Source organism: Corvus brachyrhynchos, unplaced genomic scaffold (genome assembly GCF_000691975.1).
Source record: "Corvus brachyrhynchos isolate BGI_N302 unplaced genomic scaffold, ASM69197v1 scaffold83, whole genome shotgun sequence".
In the NCBI taxonomy this organism is placed as follows: Eukaryota; Metazoa; Chordata; class Aves; order Passeriformes; family Corvidae; genus Corvus; species Corvus brachyrhynchos.
In genome coordinates this window covers 9,344,939-9,366,691 of record NW_008238464.1, presented here as the reverse complement: position 1 = coordinate 9,366,691, position 21,753 = coordinate 9,344,939, and positions in this window count along the sequence as shown.

Sequence of the window (21,753 nt, the reverse complement as noted above, 5' to 3'; positions counted from 1 at the left end):
ATTATCTAGCTTTGGAACTGCAAGTCTAGTTCTGACCCCAGAACTCTGTGTTACCATAAAACCTCAGTATAAGGCTAAGTATCATAGAAATTTGCCTGTGCTGCCTCTACCCATGCCAACTCTTTAGAGCAACTCAACAGTGCCTCTACATTACAAGTATCATAGCAATGTGCTAACCAATAGCTTTAGAGGAAATATAGTCAGTATCCTGTCACTAATCCCATAAGACACACTGTAAAAGCATGAAATTAAAATTAATTAAAAAAGAAAGAAGTTACAGCGGTGTTAAAAGATTTTTTAAAATTATATTATTTATAACTTAATCACTGGCTATAAAATCAAAACTCTGGAGTTGGACAAAACTCCCAACTTTCTCTCCAAGTGCAGAGCCAGCATTCCATCCCCAAGCATTGCACATATTTATCTCACCACATTCCACCCAAAAGTGGAATCCAGTCACTTTACCGAAAATCTTAATTTCAAGTGAAATACAAGTGTGTTTTTAAATATTAACTGTTCACAACCACAAATTCCCAGATGGTAAGCAGTTGCAAATAGAAAAGGGAAAGCTTGCAAAGCATGGAAAAAATGCTCTCTGGCAGAGCTAAAAAATTATAGGAACTGGCTTGCATTTGCTATACTTTTTCCAAGATGTAAAAAGAAGCCAATAGATGGCTGCTTGCCATTTGTCATAACCCATTTCAAATATGTCTTCTCATTACCTTTTTTCATACACTTTTCCTATCCCTCTTTCCTTCTTATCTTCCATAAAAAATCTCTACTTCTTCTCAGGAACTGTTATTGCAGAAAGATTTTCCAGGTTTTAGTATGTCATTGGAATATTATAATATTGGACATAGTGTAGGGGTCTCTCACAGCTTTGCAACACATGCTGACAAAAACAGGACTGAGTTTGATTTATTTGTCTTACTGCTCTGAATTGTCAGTCACTTTAAAGTGACTTTAAAGTGTCACTTTAAAGATACTATGACTTAGATTATTGGAAACCAGTTCTCTGGCATTAGTCTTCAAATTATATTTGGTTTTGTCATTCAAAGTTTAGACATAGCAAACATGGAGGGCCTTGATGAATATTAACTAATTTATAAATTACTTAAATATTAACTACTACTAACTAATTATTAACTAATTAATGAAAGCATTAAAAATATTAACTAATTTATAAATTACTTAACCTATTAAGGTGCCTAAACAGGGAGGTCTAGAGGCATCCAAGTATCCTTAAAGTATCCATAAAGTATCCTTCACCCTGGCTCCAGGCGCATTTCCAAAAGGATACAGGTTTCTCATGTCTCCTATGTCATATATGCTGGGCCCTTCTGAGTATCTGAGGTACCCTAAGGAACCTGAGGTGGCACAAGACATTTATGGTTTGATGAATGAACTGTGCCCTGATCATAGCTCCATTGAGATTTTCTAAGCTGATCAGGAATCAGTGATTTTCACCTTCCAGTTGCAAAGCTACCATGACTATACACAGTAAGAATAAAATCATGTCTTCCACAGAAATGGTTCTAATTCATATTAATATTACAATTATTAGTTGGATGTTTGAGATTGTTTTAAAATTCTAATATGCATCCTTTCCCCCTTCTTTATCCTTCTATCAACTGATAGTTTTCTGAACTCTTAAAGAATACATTCTCTTGTTTTAAAGAGAAACAAATTGGTTAAACCTATGCATAAATAGTGTCTGGGCCAATCACCTAGCATCCAACGATGCAGAGCTCCAAAGATGAAAAGCAAAGTTACTATATGCAAAAGACTTCACAAAATTATGTACAGGAACTTTTTAATAAGTACATTATTCCATGGAAACACTTTAAGTTCATTCCAGCCCTTACAGCAAATGGATTGAATTCTGCATATACCCTTGTACAAACAGGATAAAGCTCCCTTTTCTCACCCTTTAGGGCAAAGGATATTGGATCTTAAGGCCATAATATCTCTGTGCATAGGAAACTTATTACAAGTCCTGGGTCTGGTCCAGACGTATATTTTAAGGAAACCATTCATTTGGAGAGAAAAGAAGGAATGATATCCGTCTCAGATTGAAGTTTGAGGTTCTGATTTTTTTAGGTTTTCTTGTATTTCTAATGAATAGCAGCTGTTCAAATGTGCTCAGAAGGTAGACTGCTGAATAAGCTCCAGTGCCTGGGATTATTGGGCAAGGATCCGGGGACAAGGTCAAAGGGGAGATATAAATAAATATTTATATAACAGCTCCAATTGTTGTCAGTAAGGGATGATGGCTCAGCAATTCTAAAAATCAGCAAAGCTTTATTTAGGTGTCTGATATGAATATGAGAAACTGTGCACAGTCCAGATATAAACTATACTATGTAGCTGAAAAAAGTAATATAACTGTGTTCATCTGACTTCTTACCTAGGTTATTGATTCCTGAAGACAATATTTCTGATTGCATGACACTGCTTTTGTAGATACACCCTTTATTTTAGAAAGGAAAGAAACCGCAAAGTACTGTACAGATATTAAAGATATATGTGTTTCCAAAACTTACTTTTTTTCTGAAAATCCATTTCAAAAGCACAGATGCAGTGGAATTAAGACCTTTTATTTGATATCAGTGTTGGTGTTCTAAAGAAATGGTTACGACAACATAACTTTAAATCAGAATATATTCTGTGGATGCTGAAAGGACGTTTCAGTAGCTAAGAAAATAAAGCAGCCTGGATAAAGATATCTTACTAAGTCTTATTGCTTTAACATTAGTGCACTCTCTACAGGTTTAGTCCAAATTTCTCATGCAGCCATCTTTGCTGTTACTTACTGAGTTCTGTGTACATACACTAGTACCCTCTACTGGTCTTAAAATTACTGTGGTGTTCAGCTAGTCTGAGGAGGCAGAGGCAAACCCCTAATAGACATCTGAATGATGAATACTTTTCTTTCTTCTGTTTTGATCAGGAGGTCATGATCTCTGTTCCAGTTAAAGGCATGGCATTACTCAGTAATGTGAGGTGGTTTCTATCTGTCCTACAGTTCATTAAAATTGTGCATAAAAGCATGGATAGTGGAATCAACAATAAACCAGCACTGCTGGAAAAGACATAAAATACTGCACAGCTAATCACAGAGAAAATATGGCTCTTTGTTCTCTACATTCTTGCTGTCATCTGTTGTGCTGTTTTCAAGAATGTCAGATGTGAATTGATTGGCAACATCTTTCCTTGAGGGGAGCAAAGCTATATTTAATGTCTATGGTTTTTAAAATTCTATAGCAACCTATGAAATGCCCTGGAAATATGTAAATTCAATTTGACTCTAATTCCAGCTGAAGAAAAAAGCAGCCGTAACAAAAACGGTCCAAAAAGAAAATATGGCTAAAAGGAGCACCATAGACAAGAAAGCACTGAATTTCTCATAAGACAGACAAATAATTGTCCATATGAGGACTCTCATGTGCTACTTTGTACTGTTTGGCAAAGTTAGAGCAAATCATGCAATCATTGGATTCTACCAAAAAGCCCCACATTTTTCAATACATGAAATGACAATTTTGATCTTAAATGCTCCTACACACAAATATTCCCAAAAGGTAGCTAGTAAAAGTAAGTGGGCATGAACTTAGTTGTAATGATTTCCTAACATTAACCAATAAATAAAGCTATTTAAAACTACAGTTTCCAGAGAATGGAAAAAGGAGAGATAATTCTTACCCTGAGACTTTGAATATTCCCCATATTTCCAGTTTAGCCACTGAATAGGATGCTGGACTTCAGTAATATTTAATGTAGGATGATGTTGTGCACAGATCCTACAGTTCCCCATGGCTGAGATCCTCTAAAAATAATAAGTTCTGCTTTAGCAATGGCACACACTGATAAACTTTTGAACCAAGAGGTTGACATGGCTTTTCAATGCTAATGCTAGAGGGTTCTTAGAGACCATAACTAGAGCTGCATCACCAGATACTGTTGCCATCAGGTTCAACTGAACCTAGTAAAGCTTGAGCACTAAAAAAACTGCTGTAGCTGGAGGGAGAGCTACACTGGATGTTGTTTCATTTGGGGTTGTTTGTTTTTTTTTTTCAAATCTTATTTGTTTGGTGTTTATAGACTGTTACTTTGCATGAAAGAAATACATCCAGAAACATTTCTGGTTTGGGTTATTTTTACTGAGCAAATGTTCTATATAATACTAAAGCCCTTAAAGAGATTTTTCCTACTATGCTTAAGCTTGGTTACCCATGGACTTTCTCTCCCTTTGTTTTCATACTTGGCCATGTTACAAAGGATCACAAATTTTATGTACACCAAGGAAACTTTTGAACAGTAACAATAAATTAAGAGACTGGACTTATTCTGAATGTTTGCTTTTTCAATCGTAAAATGAGAAGAATGATCTTTCCAAATGAAAAAATTAAAAAAGAAAATACTTTCTTTTTCTCTTGAAAAATGCTAAATGATTTTTAGCAGCTTTTCTTATCCAGCTAAATGGAAATGACCTTAACTGATTTCCAGCTGGTTCTCTGAGAAATTAAGATCTAAATAATTCCTATCTGCATGTCCATTTGAATGTGCCCTGTCTTTCCCTTTATTTCCCCTGTCCCCTTATCCAGTAACCTATTGAATTCTAGGCTATTAAAGAATATGTTAGAGGGAGGTGAATCATCCAAGCTATAGTATGTTCTTATATTTGCTATGAAAATAAGACAGTAAGATTAGTGTTCCCTGTCTGTGTTCCCCATCTGTGTTCCCCTTCAGAGAAAAGGGAAGGAACAGTAAAGAGGTAGTGGCTGGTAGGCCAGTCAGGAACATACATCCCTAAACTACTGACTTGGCACACTACCTCTTGCTCAGCTAGAGAGCAATAAAATGTGCTTAGGGGTTATGGTACTAAGTTGAAAGTATTGTGGGGGTGTCTGCTGGATTCACATGAGGAAGTGAAGCATTGTGTTTTAAGCAACAGGAGAGGTAGGGAGAGCGGCTGGTAAGAGGAGGCTGGTTTGCTTAGTTCTGCTTCTCAGTGAGTCATTGGAGAATAATTTCAGTTGTTTGCTGTTTTATTTTGTTTTATTTAGCCTGATTGGATCATACTTATTTTCAAGACTGAATTAATGATTAGGAATATTTCATTTTCTGTTTTATTTCCAGATTAGCCTGTTTGGATTGTGCCTTAGACTAGTGGGTAAGGTATGTTATAAGGAACAACTAATTCATATAAGAGGAAGAAACACCATTTTCCCTCTTCTTTCTGAATAGAGATAACCAGATACAGGAATCATAGAAGCATACAGTGGCTTTGGTTGGAAGTGGCCTTAAAGATCATTATTTCCAACTCCCCCTGCTATAGGAAAGGGCACCTTCCACTACATCAGGTTGCTCAGAGCCCCATCCAACCTGCCCTTGAGCATTTCCAGAGACGGGAAATCTACAGCTGTTCTAGGCAACCTGTTCCAGGATCTCACTATCCTCACAGAAAAGAATTTCTCTCTAATATCTAAGCCAATTCTACTCTTTTGTTTTAAAGCCTTGTGAAAAGTCCCTCTCCAGCTTTCTTATGAGCCTCCTTTAGGTCCTGGAAGGTTGCTATAAGGTCACCCTGGAGCCTTCTCTTCTCCAGGCTGAACAATCCAAATCTCTCATCCTGTCTTGATAGGAGAGGTGCTCCAGGGCCTCTGATCCTCTTCAAACTTTCTCAGACAGAATAGAAGGGACACTCTTCCAGAAGTAAAGAATGGAGAAAATAAAGCTAGAGAAGTACTTGGAAGAGAATTTCATCCAATCCACAGTACAAATATGAGCCAAATACACTTAAACCATTATTTAGAAAAATAGCTTTGTTGATTTAGTCTCAAAAGCCTTGGATGACAGATATCCCATTCCACATTCTGGAACAATCTTTCCTACTATATATATTACTTTATTCAGGAGAAAAGAACTGACTCTTCTTCAATGCCTTGAGATGGTTTAGAAATAAAAACTTCTGAATTTTGGGTTCAGGCCAACTCTAATGTGGGATATCTAACACCTTCTATCCTTCTACAACAACAAAATAAAAACAGAAGACAGACAGAGAGATAAACAGACAAATAAATGGCAAATGTTCTAATTCAGATAAAAGTACAAAACAACAGATAAAAGAAAAGAGGACAAGGACATAAATTAAACTACCATCTGCTGGAAATAACTTTTGGGAATATAGCTGTCAAGTCCTTTAAATTCTAAGCAGTGCTGCCATTGTGGGCATTTTTTTTGCCTAAATTGTGTGTCTACAACTGCCTGTGTGTTTCACAAACACATAAGAAAATTATAATCTTAATTAGATCAAGAGTGCAAAATGAAAATCAAGTTCCAACTATGAATGCTGGGAAACAACTTGAGATAGAGATCATGCTGGGATGATTCATTTGACAAGTTATATAATTTAAGTAAATATTGCTGGGTTGCGAAAGTAATTTTAAAGAAAATGCAGAGTTGGTAGTTACAGTTGCCCTAGGGAAAAAATATATGAGTGATATTGTCTTCATACTCCTACTCAGTCTACCCTTTGTGAAAATATTTATATTCCATGTTTTTCAGTCTTGGTTCACATGATATATTTTTAGTGTGTTTTGTTGAAAATCATGTATTTTACAAAATATGTAGAATAGATACACTTTTGCTCAAAACATATACATATATATGTAGATATCTTTACACAGAGGGATAAAGAAGAAAAAAAGAGAAAGTGTGTTATGAAAGCAAAGATAATCAGCTTCCCTGGCTTATGGAATGGAAACAGCAGAAACAATTTTATCCTGAGGTCTGAAAAAAATCTTCCCCCAGTTATTAATGTCTCAGCTAACTGTTTTCTACAAATTCAGAATGAATGTGTAAACCAGGCAGAACCATAAAAAATTTAACAGCTATTATAAACTTTCATGTGTAAAAATATTTGAGATTATACATGGGCAGAAGATTCAACTTGACTACTGTATCATAATTCTTACAGCATCCATTTGGTAATGATTTTGTTTCTTATCAAATGTTTATATTTTATTTACTGCCCGTCCCTTTGCCCTGTCTTCCATGAGAGCCATTTCAGGTTTCAGGTGCTGAAACAGTTTCAGAAACTGCAGAAACAGTCCACATATAAAAAATGGGACAGAACTGTGAGTGACACACAATATTGCTGTGATGTCTCAGACAGAAAATTTATTTATACTGATATTTAGCCTTTATCCTGTCCCTTTTCAATCACTATCTGGAGATGACACTTTACAAATTTTATATTGAGTCATCCATTTCAGCAGTTGTATAAGAAAAAAAAGAACCCTTCAGTTCAGTATTTGTAATAGAATCACAAAATTAATAAATTTGTAAGTGAACAGCATATGATGCAAATAAACCTAACAGCATTTTCAGTAGGCTTATTTGTACTAGCTGGTCCTGGCTAGTCCAAAAAGAGATTTACTGAGTTGTGAAAAGATGGAAAATTTTGTGTCATAGTTTCTATTATAGAAAATCTATTAATTTCAGAAGTTTATAACAAAATTATAATAAAGTTATCATTCTGTTTGCAAATTACACTGCAGTCATTTGTTTTTATAAATATAATAATCTTCAGGGCAAGTGACAGGATTACTCTAAGATACTGCAAATAAAGAGTGGAAAAATTCCAAGTTTGTATATATTTGAATCATTTTAAGTGGTACAATATCTTCCACAGGACATGAACATTAACTTCATTTAATTAAATGATAATATTTGTACAATCAGCATGCCAAAGTACCTCAAACTGCTCTATTGTGTGGGGCCCATGGCCCCTTTCATTCTAGCTGGGTTGAAAAGCTATAGACTATCTTTGAAACATATCCTTCTGTTTGATAAAAACTGTCCCAAAGCAATTGTTGTCACAGCTTAGAAAGAACCATAAGTAAAAATTGAAAAAGCAATGGGGAAAACAGCACTTATAAATCTGCCTCTAATGCCCATAAAACAGGGCAAAGTTGAGTGTCTCAGTCTAGCGAAGTAATCTTGCTAGAGGAGACCCTCACAGCATCAAGATGATTTATGTCATGAAGACACAAGCCTGCCTCCCTGGGAGACGTGTGCCCAGATGGTGCAGTCTTTAACGTGGTTGTATAAATTTGGAAAACAACTGTGTTAGCATAGTGCTGGGCATGAGCTAACGTGCACAGGCTTTTAATTCCAGGTTGCTCTATCTGGCTGTCCCAGGCCATGGGCGAAACCGATACATAACTGCCTCCAGCTGCTCATGAACATATCCTGTATGTGCATTTCAATGAAGGAGGGGGAAAAAGGAGAACACACCCTTCACAGCAAAACTTGGCTGTAACCAACTTGCTTTGATTGTCAGATCCCCTATTCAAAATAGCTACCTAGCCAGGTTTGTGTTTGGGCAATAAAAATTTGCACACCAGGCTAAGACCACAAGCCTCAGGGGAGCCCCCGTTGCCACAGACCTAGGTCCCAGAGAGGTGATGCCACCAGCATCTGCTTCTCATTAAAAACCACACAGCATTGTATGCTGCCTGTTTCTAACATTCTTAGGCAAACAGATTAATATATTTCAAACATTCCCATTTTCCAGTCTTCTGAAAAACTATATCCTGGAATAAACAAGGTTTAGTGTTTGATACAGGTGCACCCATTCTGGACTTTCAGTCTAATTCTCATAGAAGGAGGACATTTGGCAGAAAAGTCATGACTGTGTGCTCAAAAAGACAGCAAATTAAAAAAAATTGATTCTTTCTTATTTTCCTTTTATTTTCACATTTTGCTTTTGACATCTAGTTATGCAGATAATCCCTGTGGTGTTCTCTATCAAATAGAAAAGACATGTAACTGGCAGCATTGGTCAAACTGAAAAGCAGAGTACGCTTCAAAGTCTGTACATGAAGAAGGAAAGGTTCCTGTAGGATAGGACAGGACAGAACAGGATAAGGTAGTGAAGGCAAGGCAAGTCTTACTCCGTCCTTTAATGTTACTTATATTAGATGTCTATTTCCAACATTATTGTGATATATGTTCTACCTTCCATTTGCAGTAAAAACTAAATTGCTTAGTTAATTTCCTTCATATGAAATGCATTTCTATTGAAAAAAAATTGGCGGGTTCATAGTTATGAATCTGACTTACCTAAGCGTCTGATAATTATGCCACTAATTTGAGTGGATACAGGACCAGATCCTTATTAACATGTGCTTTCTTATTTACTCACTGCATTTAAATTATAAGTGTCTGTAAGTGCCATCTATAAAGTTGTTCTGAGGGCATTTTGTGATGCTGTGTCACACTATTGCTTATCAATTGGTGCAAAAGTTATACAGAAGAGCAATATCAGGAAACTGTGTAATGTGTACCTAATAAAATCCAGACCATATACTAGGGAACTGCTTTCTCTTTGTAAGATTAGTTTTTCCTCATAAGAAAACTAAAGAAGTCCAGAAAGTGGACTAACCACAACGCAGTTCTCAAGAAAGTCATAACACATGGAGTTCATATACCTTGGAAGAAAGCAATGTGTAATTCCACAACCCTCTGCATCCCATCTAGATAATTTAATTCTCTGTCTGATGATCAAGGAATGACACGATAAATCACTAAGATGGCTGGTTGCTTTATAAAGTAGTTTATTTCTGGTGTATTCCCTCTAGATACTTGGATGAAAAATATTTCTTACTGAAATTGGATTTTAAGCTGTTCCCCCAGCTATTCCATTACATTCCTTTCTTCCTTTCCCTTATCCTGAGATAATTGGGTTTTGCTTTATTTTCCTTGCAGTTCTGTGTAATTTTTAAGGCCAGCTATGATCTAAAACATGGCAGAGAGCTGCCTCGTTTGTTTAACTCAAAATGGAGTATCTAATGCTTATAATATGTCTTCTTGCCACAACTAGTATCCAATTGCAATGGAATCCCAGAACTTTGTCTATAGGGTTAAACACAAAGAAGTTTTAAGATTAAGGGTAACTATGCCAAGACTTGGGACCCATCCACTTCAAAACACATGCCCAGGTGATGCTTCAATGGAGCGAGGGCTCAGAGCACAGGAAGGGTGATCTATTAGTGTAACGCACTGTTGCATGGCCCACTGTTCCCAGATCCAATGTACTTGCAACACAGGAACAAGACTTTGATTGACCACCTTATGGTGCTGAGTATGCAGAGGAAACAGAAGTGGTTGTTGTCACCTCTTGTACTGTTGTCAGCAGTACACTGCAGAGCAGTCAAAGCTGGGTGCTTGCATGTATATATCACAGGGAAGGTGAGTCTAGATTGGAAAAGAAATGTACAGGTTCTGCATCATACTCCAAGTGCTGTCAGAAGTGGGTACCATGGAAGAGAGAATGCAAAATACCAGTGTGATATCATCCAACAGAAAACCGTGAGAAAGTAACTACCTGATGTATGTCAAAATTTGATTCAGTTATTCCTCATGTTTCAGCAATGTTCAATAAATACCCAGCGACATCTTTAAAGTTCACAATTCATGATACTCGGTTTACATTTGGTTTCCATTAAATGCATGGACTGTTCACCTTTCCTATGCTGCCATCCCCTTGAAAAAGAGCATTAAGTGTTAAAAAATCACAGCTGCACCCGTCATCAGTCTTTTTAATCTGCATGTGTTTGAATGCAGCTTCCTTCCACCCCCTACACTTCCCCATTGCCCAGTTTCCTCTCAGATAACAGGAATCTGTACCTAACTAGAGAGAAAAAGAGAAAAGGGGCAGGCTGGACTGGATACATCTGATCACTCACATTATACATACCTGTATTAAATGCTGAATTTAATCACTGAGTACATGACACATATGAGAACACTGCATTAAGCAATAGAAGAGATCCATAAGAAGAAGATCCTTGAACAGATAGTCCACAAACATGGGTTTTCTGACAAGCTTAATCATGCCAATTATACCTGAACCATACTCCTTTTTTTTTTTTTTAAGATGAAAAACATGACAAAACCAGAAATTGGGGTCTATTCTGCCATAGCAACACAAATCCCTATTAAAGTGAGGTGATCCTGGATGTATTGAAGCCATAATTGAATTTTTGTTGACATTAATGGGGACAAGATTTCACCAGCAAACATTCAGAGATCTGTAAGAGTTAAAAAAAAAAAAAAAGTTGTGAAAACACTCAAGCTTCTTATACTCTGAGTAATAAATAAGAGCAAACCATGATGCTAATCAGGTTTGACTTCTAAAATGCAGTGTTGGTGGAAAGAAGTTTTAAGATTAAAGAATCCACAATGAGGACTATTCAAACTAAAATATTTTATGGTGCTCTTAATTACTTTGGGTTTGGTTTTGATTTCAGCTTTTGTTCTCAGGACTGTCAGCTGCAGTAGTGGGTGCAGATAGTTTCCTCATAGGATGAGGACCTGGAAGTAGGGAATGAATGATCTTTTCTATATCACAACAATAGTTTAAGTGTTCTAAACATTACAGTCTGACTTTTCAGTTCTGAACCATATCTCTTGAATGAAAAAATGGTACTTGACATGGCAAGGAAACGGATTTACAAGTCCAAGAAAAAGTACAGATTTTTCATAACTTTACCAGTATCAATTTATAGTAACTAAAGGCTTTATATTGCATATATATGCCATAGGACTGCCACAGGCCTGGCGAGTTTTGGAGCCTTAATTGCACTCAGAAGACTCAGAAACAAAAACCCTGACATATTATCAAGTAAGCTGCAAAAAGACAAGAAGGTTGGGCAGATAAGGCCTCTCAAGGCTTCCATCTTCTTGGCTCATAAATATCCCTCCAGGTAGTCTGATGATGACCCTGTAGCTTGAAGGAGAGACTCTGCTAAGGAGCCAGGAAGGGCAATTTTAATCCATCAAATATATCTTCATTCCTGCAGTTTCAGCAAATCAAAATGTTCCATGGAAGCAATATTCCCTTAAAAAATTTCCAGTCGGTTGGAATGATGTTTTCATGCTACAATGCAAAATCATATGGACAATTGGTGTCCTGCCCTTGTACACACCTTTCTCCTCCATTTCTCTGCTCTCTTCCCAATCTGATGAGTTTAAAATCATAATAGAATGTACTCAGGTTTTATACTCTGTCTATCCTTAAATATTATTCTCTTTGACTTTTTGCTGTCTCTGTCACGAAACTGCTTAATCCAGTGTTTTGCCAGAAAAAATTCTACAGACTTGGAATTTTGGTCATGTTTTAGTAAGATTCTTAGTTTCAGGAACCCTGTACTACACTACCTTCTTACAGTATTTCCTTGTCTTCACTGTACTTTTTAAAAATACCTGCTGTATTAAGGTGACTTGCAAGATAGCCTAATGGAGGTTCAACTAAGCATGCAAGAGGCCATGTCCAATTCTTTGTACTGCCACTGGCATGTACCTTGGGCATTGGACATCTGTGAAACGGAAATGCCAGAAGCTTTATAAAGATGTTTGACAACAGTTTTTAAAAGTTTTTTCAATTGTTCGTAACAATTACATTATTAGTTTTCATCCTGTGCTTCATTAAACTACAGAGGTATCTAAATTACTTCTGTGAAGGCTATTTGTGAACAATAAATCTATTGCTGGTTGTCCAGAATTCTTCCCCAGCTTTCAGAACCTCCGTGAGAAAATTGCCATGATTTCAGAATAGGAAAATGTTAATTGACTCAGTTGTTTAGAGCATGGTGCTAGCCACACTGAGGTTGTGGGTTCAATCCCCACATGGGGCATTCACTTGAGAGTTAGATTTGATCATCCTTGCAGGTCCCTTCCAACCCAGAATGTTCTGTAATTCTGTGAAAAACTCTGAACAGAAAAAAGTACAATAATGTGTTCATTAATTCACAAACCAACCTCATTCAGACAGCTTCAGGCTTTTTTCCAACTTGGAGCAGATTGTTTAATATCTACATCATAGAAATTGCATTTCTGTTAGAATCAAAGACAAGCAAACACCTAAAATACCACTTATGAAAGAAAATCCAAACATTGATGGTGTGAAGCTTCCAATCTGAATGTTGTGTATCTGGTTTTCAAAAAAGGCTGGTCCAATGATTTCCTTAGTTCAAAGTAGAAATGAACCTTAAAAAAATAGGTTTAACTTTTATCTGAATATCTAAATATGACTTTAAAGCCTTGGCCATATTATTTTCCATTATGGAGACACCATAACACATCTAACTTCTCTTCATATATTTTAACACGCCAGAAACTATTTGATCCCTGGGAGGCAGCATGGAACTTCTTTCAGTCACACAAATTGGAGAGCACTACTGCTAGGCACCCCTGCTCCAAGAAAGAAACTCTGGTATCAGGTCAAAATCCATCAATTCTTTATTAGTTCTTCCTTAAAGAAGAAACTCATTAGAAAGAAGCAGTTCTTATGAAAATCTTAAAATACAACCAGCCTGTTTGGCAGTGAGGGCTCTTAATAACTGACTTCTATACTTGATAGTCACAAGATGTGGAGTAGTTTTACTTCACAGTTAAAACTCATTGGGCCCACAGGTCAAGCCCATTCACCTCTTCAAAATTCTTATATTAGTTGTCTAGTTTTTATACTTTCTGTTGGGCTGAGCTATGTATTCACTCCCCCCATGCTGGCCTGCCTAACTCAGGAAGTCATTCACGTTCTTTTAAGGAACTCAGAGCTCGATACACTCAACTGCTGATAGTTGGTTATCTAAACCAAAGGTCACTCTTCAGTCCTCTTTTGTGCCGAGATAAAGTCAGCTTCTTCGCAACATTTGAGGTCAGTCTTACCTTGCATTCTTCACTGAACTTCACAGTCCCATTGTCCTTGCCCATCTTCTCTGAGCCTTCTCTCATTTTAAGGGTTTATTGGTCAGCCACACTCTTAAGGTGACTTAAAAGCATTTTTATATTATTGTTTCAGTAGCTAGAGGTTATAAAATGCAGTGATACCAGAAAGCTCCTTCTTTGCTCCAGGTGCAACTTAGTGTGTGCCAAGAGGAAGCAATTCAGCAGGCCAAGTGGGCTTCACCACCTTACTTAACTACCACTGTAAAGAGGCAGGATTCTGATTAAAACAGGCCTCACTGCCTGTAGGGCTAATTCCATACCCTTGGCAAAGAGCCAGTTCCATGCCTCTGGGTCGTTTAGGTTCTACAATCCATAAAAGATCTTGGGCAATTTTTTGACAAAATTTTCACATTGCCCAAGTGCAGAGAAGTTATTCTTCATGCAGTCTTCAAACAAGCTGACACAAGAGAAGCCTGCTTCGGTTGGCTCAGTTTATCTGTAATGAGCCGAAAAAGACAGAAGGCAATTTCCACTCTATAACTGGAATCAGCAGCTTATCTCATTAACTGTTCACAGTGTAGCTGCTATGCTTGAGAAGCTGGATAATTCTCCCTTTCTTTAGGTGAAAACATGTTCACTGGAGCATTGTGAGGCTGCAATTTACCCTTAGTTCAAGCCTGCTATGAAGTAACTACACTACTATTTAGAAAAAAACTCATGATCACTTAGAGTTTTAATGGCATTTTTAGCTAAAAATGATTCTATCATTCCAAAACACTGTGATGATTTCCATTTGCTAGTCAAAGGTATTTAAAACCTTTACAATATCTGAAAGCATGGATAAAACTCTCAAGACACATCTGTGAGTTCCAAAAGCCACACTGAAACCAAACTAGCAATAAGTGTTTCTTGACTGATATCTTAGATGCCAAATTGTATTCTGGAAGCATTTTTTATAACAAGATTCCGAACTTTGAAATAGGGGTTTAGATTTATAACAGAAACAATTACAAAAGCAAGGCCAAGTCCCTGCATCTGGATTCAATGGTAGCACCATTGGTCTTGGAAGTTTCAAACGTAATTCTGTGTAAATAAATGTTAAAAACTTCTGTACTGTAGATACAGTGAAGGCATAATTTTTTTTTAAGGAAATAAAAAGAAAGTGGTAATAATAAGCAAGAAATATTTTTAAATGTATCTACCTTTTCAGTAGGAAAAAACCATACTTATATTTCATTTTTCAGAACATATTTCTGAAAAGACTAGCCTAGTACTTTCAACTCAACTCTCCAAATGTGTTAACTCCTCTCCTAGATATGGCCTCTAAGTGTCATTTGGGCTATACTGTAGCAGAAAGCCTAGATTTTTTCTATGTCTACTTATCAGAGCAGCCACATGAAAAATACTGGTTTCTAATACTCTGGTCACTGGATATAATTTAACCATTCATATCAGGCAGATCTGTCTAATGCTGCACTACTACAAACATCATGAAACTGAATAACATACAGCAAAACATAAGCTAAATCTGCACTTATCTGTCCAGACATGCTGAGCATTAGGGAAACATATTTTCTCTTTGATCACATGCTGTTATGCTTTTTACACAACTCAGACACAAAACAATTACAACTGTTCATTCTGCAAATCTACACATAAGTAAATAAAAAAAGCTGTTCATTGCTAAAATCATCTAACCTCTAAAATGATGTATTATTTTTGCTGCCTGCAGTTCAGTTCTTATAGAGGGCATTAAGGTATCTGTGGCCTATAGGAATATTTAAAAGATGGAGCAGAACGTATCTCGTGATTTCTCCAGGGTTTGTGGCATGCTAACACTCCTAGAGTGCTGTTAGTTGCCTGGTACTAACTGTACAAAGCCTGTTTCACTATGGCTACTCCAGTGTCAAGTCACCTGGGCATCCGCTTCAGGATTCAAGGTTTGCCTTCAGCTGTGTAAAATCCAACGACTCTGAAGTGTTTCTCTGTCAGTTTTTGATACAGATATACAGTGTGAGAATACCAAAAAGGGTAGGAGAAGCACTTGTTTCAGGCAAGAAAATGTTTCCAAAAGCAGAGATGGATAAAAAGTGGAGCTGGAATAGCTGTCTGGTGAAAGAGGGAAAACATCATCCCTGATTAGTGCTGCTGAGGACCTTGTTAAGCTTCTGGGAATAGGTGTACATCAGGATAGCCTGTGTTATTAGGAGACTAAGTTCATTGGCCTAATAGTCATAGGGTTCCTAGTGAGGCAATGAGAAATGACTACACATTGCAGTGTTTCAAGTGTGCACCAAGAAAAGTGTCAGCAAGTCTTGGAGCTTAAAAGGAAGAGCCAAGTATTTGGGTTTAAGTTTCATTGGCAGAAGGGACTTGAACAGCTGAGCAGCAGTTTGGCAGCATTCTTAGAAGGACAGAATTTGTTCTTCAACTTGAAATGTTGTTCTTCAATATAAAATGAACAACACTGGCTGAGAAGGTTAAAACTGAGGAAGTGGAGGAACTTTTCATAATTTTCAATGCCAAATAATATAGTGCAAACCACAGTAAAGTGAAGGAGACTCATGTGGAGAATGTTTACTGCCCACTGCTACAGATTATTCTTTTTCTTTTTTTTAATACTTCTATTAAAGTTGAATTCTTCGCTGAGGAAAGAAAGCAAATGAAATAAAGTTCTCATCACCTCTTTTATTTCAGCTTTTTTTTTTTTTTTTTGAAAAGAGGGAAGTATTTTTCTTTCCGTGGCAATTCTTTAGCTGACAACATAAAGAAGAAAATTTGGCACTGTTACGCTTCATTTCAAAGATGTGAAAGTGGCATAGAAAATGCCCAACAACAGTTTCCATGTTATTACTCCCAGGTTATTAACAGTCTGATAGAAATATCTAGAAGATAGAAGCTCCTCTTCACAACATTTCACTGGGAAAACAGAAATAAAATGAGAGGAATAATGAGATACTGGCATACAGTCAGAGGAAACTATACCTATTTCTTTTAGTGGTATCTCTTACTACAGATCGCAGTAGATTCCTTCATTCATCCTTTTATTCACAGTACCTCTTTATTCCTTCATTTGTTAATACTTTAAGAGGCTACACCATTTCCTGCCCTTTTCCTTTGTCATTTAGAACACAAAGGTAAAGCAGCACTGCATCTCTTGAGGTAACAAGAGGAATGAACTTGACCCATGGGTTTTCATCCAAGTCACCCCTCAGATAAGCCAGGTACAAATGGGCTACACTGGTTTGGGGGAAACTGAAGAGCCATGTGTAGCTGTGGCAGTGTATACAACACTTGTCTGTCCTGTGCTCAAACGTCTCCGGATGCAAGTCAATCCAGAGATATGTGATGGGCAGAAGTGTTAGCCTAGTGCTGTGCTCAAGCAAACAAACTCTGCAGAAAGGCAGACATGGGATCAAGCTAACACAGCTATACAATCCCCGTCTGGAGCTTCCCTGCAGACACAGACAGTGGGCTCCAGCCACCCACCAGACATGCCCAAAGGCACTGGAAGCAAGGACAGCCGTGTGACATTTTTGTTTGCACTGGCACAAGAAACAGTTCTGTTTTGCTGATGGCAGCTGAGGGCCCACCAAGGCTGTAGCAGACCCCTAACACCATCTATTACTGACTCTCTGCCTTCCCTGTTGCCTGTATTTTCTGCATACCTCAGTGAGTCTTGGCCTATCGCTGCTTTCCTTCCCACACTGCTGACCCTCATTTTTTCTTCATTTCTTGTTAATCAGCATTTACTCCAATTACTTTGTGATATAACTGGTCAGGCATTATAGCTCAAACACATGAAAGATCAAAAGTAAATAAAGGAAATACTGACACTGGCAGTAGACCCAGCATGCTCTCCCAATACAAATACTCAGTGCCTGAAGACAAGTAGTGAGCAAGTCATGACAGCACATGGTTGTTATTTCTGTAAGTTAACAGTTTGTTTTTCTGCATCATAAAGTTGAATGCAGTCCATCAACTTTTCTAGAACTCTTCATTTTTCTGCTGGAAGTTAAACAAGGTCCTAAATCATCTGCAAAAATTTATTCCACATTTGCTGCCAAGTGGTAAAAGTAAATAGTTAATTTATTACCAGCTCCAACAGAAGGCATTTAAAAACTGCTGCTTTTTCACATGTGTGTCACTCATGGGATTTTTCAGTCTTCTGGGCTTCCTCTTTCTGCTCTTTTGGAGACAGCTGTCAGGGAAGTCAACCTGTCCATCAGGTTTATTCATCAGTAGGACTGTGACAGTCTATTCCTCTCTTTGTTGACCCATAGCAAATAGAATAATTCAGTTTCAACTTTAAAAAAGTTTGTCCTGTTTCGCAAACAGAACCTCATGGTTCTCCCTCCTTCCTGTATGAGGCTGCTTGACAAGAGAAACTGAGAGAGAATCCCAACTCATCACTATGAGAAGGATGACACTGGACAGAGATAATAGGGGAGGAAAGAAGCCAGGAAGCTTAATTCCACATATAGGTATTCTTTCAGCAAGAACCATGGGATAAAGCAGTACACTTTGATATGCCAGGAAGCAGAAGCTGGGGCAAGAAGAATAATCATAGACAACTCAACAGGTTGAGTTGGAATGGACCTTAAAGATCATCCTTCTACCAGACCACTTTACTCAGAGCCCCATAAGACCTGGCCTTAAAATCATACAATAGAATCATCAAAGCTGAGAAAGACCTCAAAGATCATCAAGTCCAACCTTTGACCAAACAGCACCATGCCAACTAAACCATAGCACTAAGTGCCATGTCCAGTCATTTCTTGAAGACTTCCAGGGATTGTGACTCTATCACCTCCCTGGGCAGCCTGTTCCAACACTTAACCACCCTCATAAACTCTTCAGGATGTCCAATCTGAACCTACCTGTGCCGGTTTGGTCAAATTTAAAAATATATCCTCTGTGAGAAGGCACAACCACCCCTCCCCCACTAGGTTCGGGAAAAATAAATTTTCCTCGAAGGAAAGTGAAAGAGACAAAAACTATTTATTTAACAAACGCACGGGAAAAGGATAATAATGCTAAATAATAAAACCCCTTGCCCTGCTGAGAGAAACCTGGGAAAATTTCAGAGTCCTTCCGTCGATCTCTCTCTCCCCCTCCTTGGAGCTGGGACGGGGTGGTGGGCCCACCTCCAGGGCCAAGGCCTCGGTGGAAAGTTCTCCCAATGTATTCTGATGTTGAAACCGTCCAGCAGAGAGAAAAGGGAAAAAAAACAAAGTCCTAGGAAAACGAAAGTTCATCTCTCTGAAGGAAAAAAGAGCTGAGGAAAAAACTGCCAAAAGCTGGCTGGAAACAAAAGCAAGCAGGGCGCTTCCCTTCCCTCCCGCTCTCCTGCCACAGCTGAAAAAAAAGTCTCTATCTCTGTGTGACCTTGAACAAGCTGCAAACTGCTTTGAAAAAGTTTTGCTCAGTTTTTCCTTCCCCCTCTCAGGCTCAGTTTAAAGGCATAGAAAGGTACACAAATTAATTTCTGGGCATGGGGTAGCGATATAGGATACACATCATAAAGTCACCCCAAGACACTACCATAGCACAGCTTGAGGCCATTTCCTCTTGTCCTGTCACTGGTTGCCTTGGAGAAGAGGGCAACTGTCACCTTGCTGTAACCTCCTTCCAGGTAACTGTAGAGAGTAATAAAGTTTCCCTTGAGCCTCCTTTTCTACAGGCTAAACACTCCATCCATCACATGACTTACCCTCCAGCCCCTTCACCAGCTTTATTGCCCTTCTCTAAACAACCAGCACCTCAATGTCTTTCTTGAAGTGAGGGGCCAGAACTGGACACAGCACCTGCAGTGCGACCTCACCAGTGCTGAGTACAGAGGGGCAATCACTGCCCTACTCCTGCTGGCCATATTATTTTTGATACAGACCGGGATGCCATCAGCCTGGGCACTTGCTGGCTCATGTTCAGCTGGCTGGTGACCAGCACTCCCAGGTCCTTTTTCATTGGGCAGCTTTCCAGCCACTCTGCTCCCAGCCTGTAGTGCTGCATGGGGTTGTTGTGCCTTGAACACTTCCAGGGATGGAGTGTCAACAACTCCTCTGTGCAACCTGTTCCAGGGCCTCATCACACTCACAGTGAAGAATTTCTTCCTAATATCCAATCTAAATCTACTCTCTTCCAGCTTAAAGCCATTAAGAGCAGCTAAACCATGGAAAAACAACCCCAAACAGGAAAATCTGAAGGCTAGGAGGAGATAAGTTGTCTGAAGAAGGGTATAGAGAAGAGCCCTTGCAATGGGCAGCAACATACTGGCAGTGCAGCTGCAAAGAGAGAAACAGGTAACTGGCTCCTAGAAAACCCAAACCTGCATTTCTGAGAGAGCAGTCATGCTGCGATAGTTTGCCAAAACCCTGCTTTGATGTTGGCTCTTACTGAAGGTAGAAGGTAACTTCTCAGCCTGTGAGCTAACCAACCATAAGGACACTGGTAATGATGGAATTTTCCCTCAAACACTGCCAATCTGAACAAAGTGAAGGCATTCCACAATTAGTGAAATACAGTGAAAATAAGAAAGACAGTTCTCTCTAATATTACAGTTTCTGAAACTGTCATGCTTGACTTACCCTTAGCTGCCTCCCAGTCCTGTCAAAAAGCCTGTCATTTGCTGCCACCTACAACAGGTTCTTGTTCATGTGAATAGTCTTTTATCTTCAGACTAACTTTCAGAAATGGCTGTATCAGAGACTCACTTGCTGCTCCCTACAGTTCAAGTATTTCTACTTGGTTTCCCTTGTTCCTTTGAAATATTTTCCTACCACTTTGTAAATTCTGTGTAAACAGCAGGTACCACAGCTGAAATGGCAAATATCAGTGACACGGATGATTTCCTTCACCATTTTTTTTGCTCTGCCTGTCCCTATCCACTGTGTAAAAACTTCAAACAGTTTGTAAAGATGTTTTCCAACCATTTACCGCACCAGATGCCAGACAACCTAGCATCAGAGAAATTATGCTGATGCAGCAGCTGTCTTATCTAGACACTAGTAAGTGCCTCTTCTTGAAATATAGCTGAAACCTCAAAGTAAAAAACTGAAAAAATAATGGGACCATGGGGCTGTCCAAGCACATGTAGCATCTACAAGTTTCATATCACAATCTTTTATTGCTAACTCCCTAACTGTAAGTACTACACATCAGTTTAAAAAATCCTGTCCTTAATAGTTTTCTTTCCCATAATTTCAATTAAAGAAATTGTAAAACTTTGCAATAAAGTAAACATATATATTAGATCTGGGTGTGCTTTGTTGTCAAAGTAGTGTGGTTTTAACTTGTGAACTGTTGATGTATTTACTGTTAATACAGAGTTGATACAACAATATGGGTCAGTATTGGCATTTACTTGGCTGAAAAAAAAACTATGCTGAAGATAGTGAACATCATGTTAGTAGTGTTATTTCTAAATGTCTGCAATATCTTATACTTGCATTTATTTAAGTGTAGCTTATATGGTGCTGTGTTTTAGCTTTGTGACCAAAGAAGTGTGGAAAATACAAGGATGTTTTATCTTACTGCTGATCAAGGTTCGTGTGGTGTTTAGGTGTTTTCTGCTTCTCACACTGTCCCATCAAGAGAGCAGGCTGGGAATGCACAAGGAGCTGGTAGGGGACACAGCTGGGACTGCTCCTTGGATCAGTCCCCAACTGATCCAAGGGATATCCACCATATGATGTCATGCTCAGCATATAAAGCTGTGGTAGGAGGGTGGAAGGGGGGGATGTTTGGAGTTACAGCACTTGCCTTCACAAGTCACTTTTAAGCATTTTAAGTGACTTAAAAGTCACTTTTAGGCTTTCCTGAAGGTGGCAGAACACCTGCCTGCCCATGGGAAGTAGTGAATGAATTCCTTGTTTTGCTTTGCTTGCACTTCACCTATCAAACTGTCTTTATCTCAACCCACAATTTTTCAAACTTTTCCCCTTCTGATTCCCTCCCCCCATATCAAACTGGGTAAGCGAGGGAGAGGCTGTGTGGAGCTAAGCTGCCCACCACAAC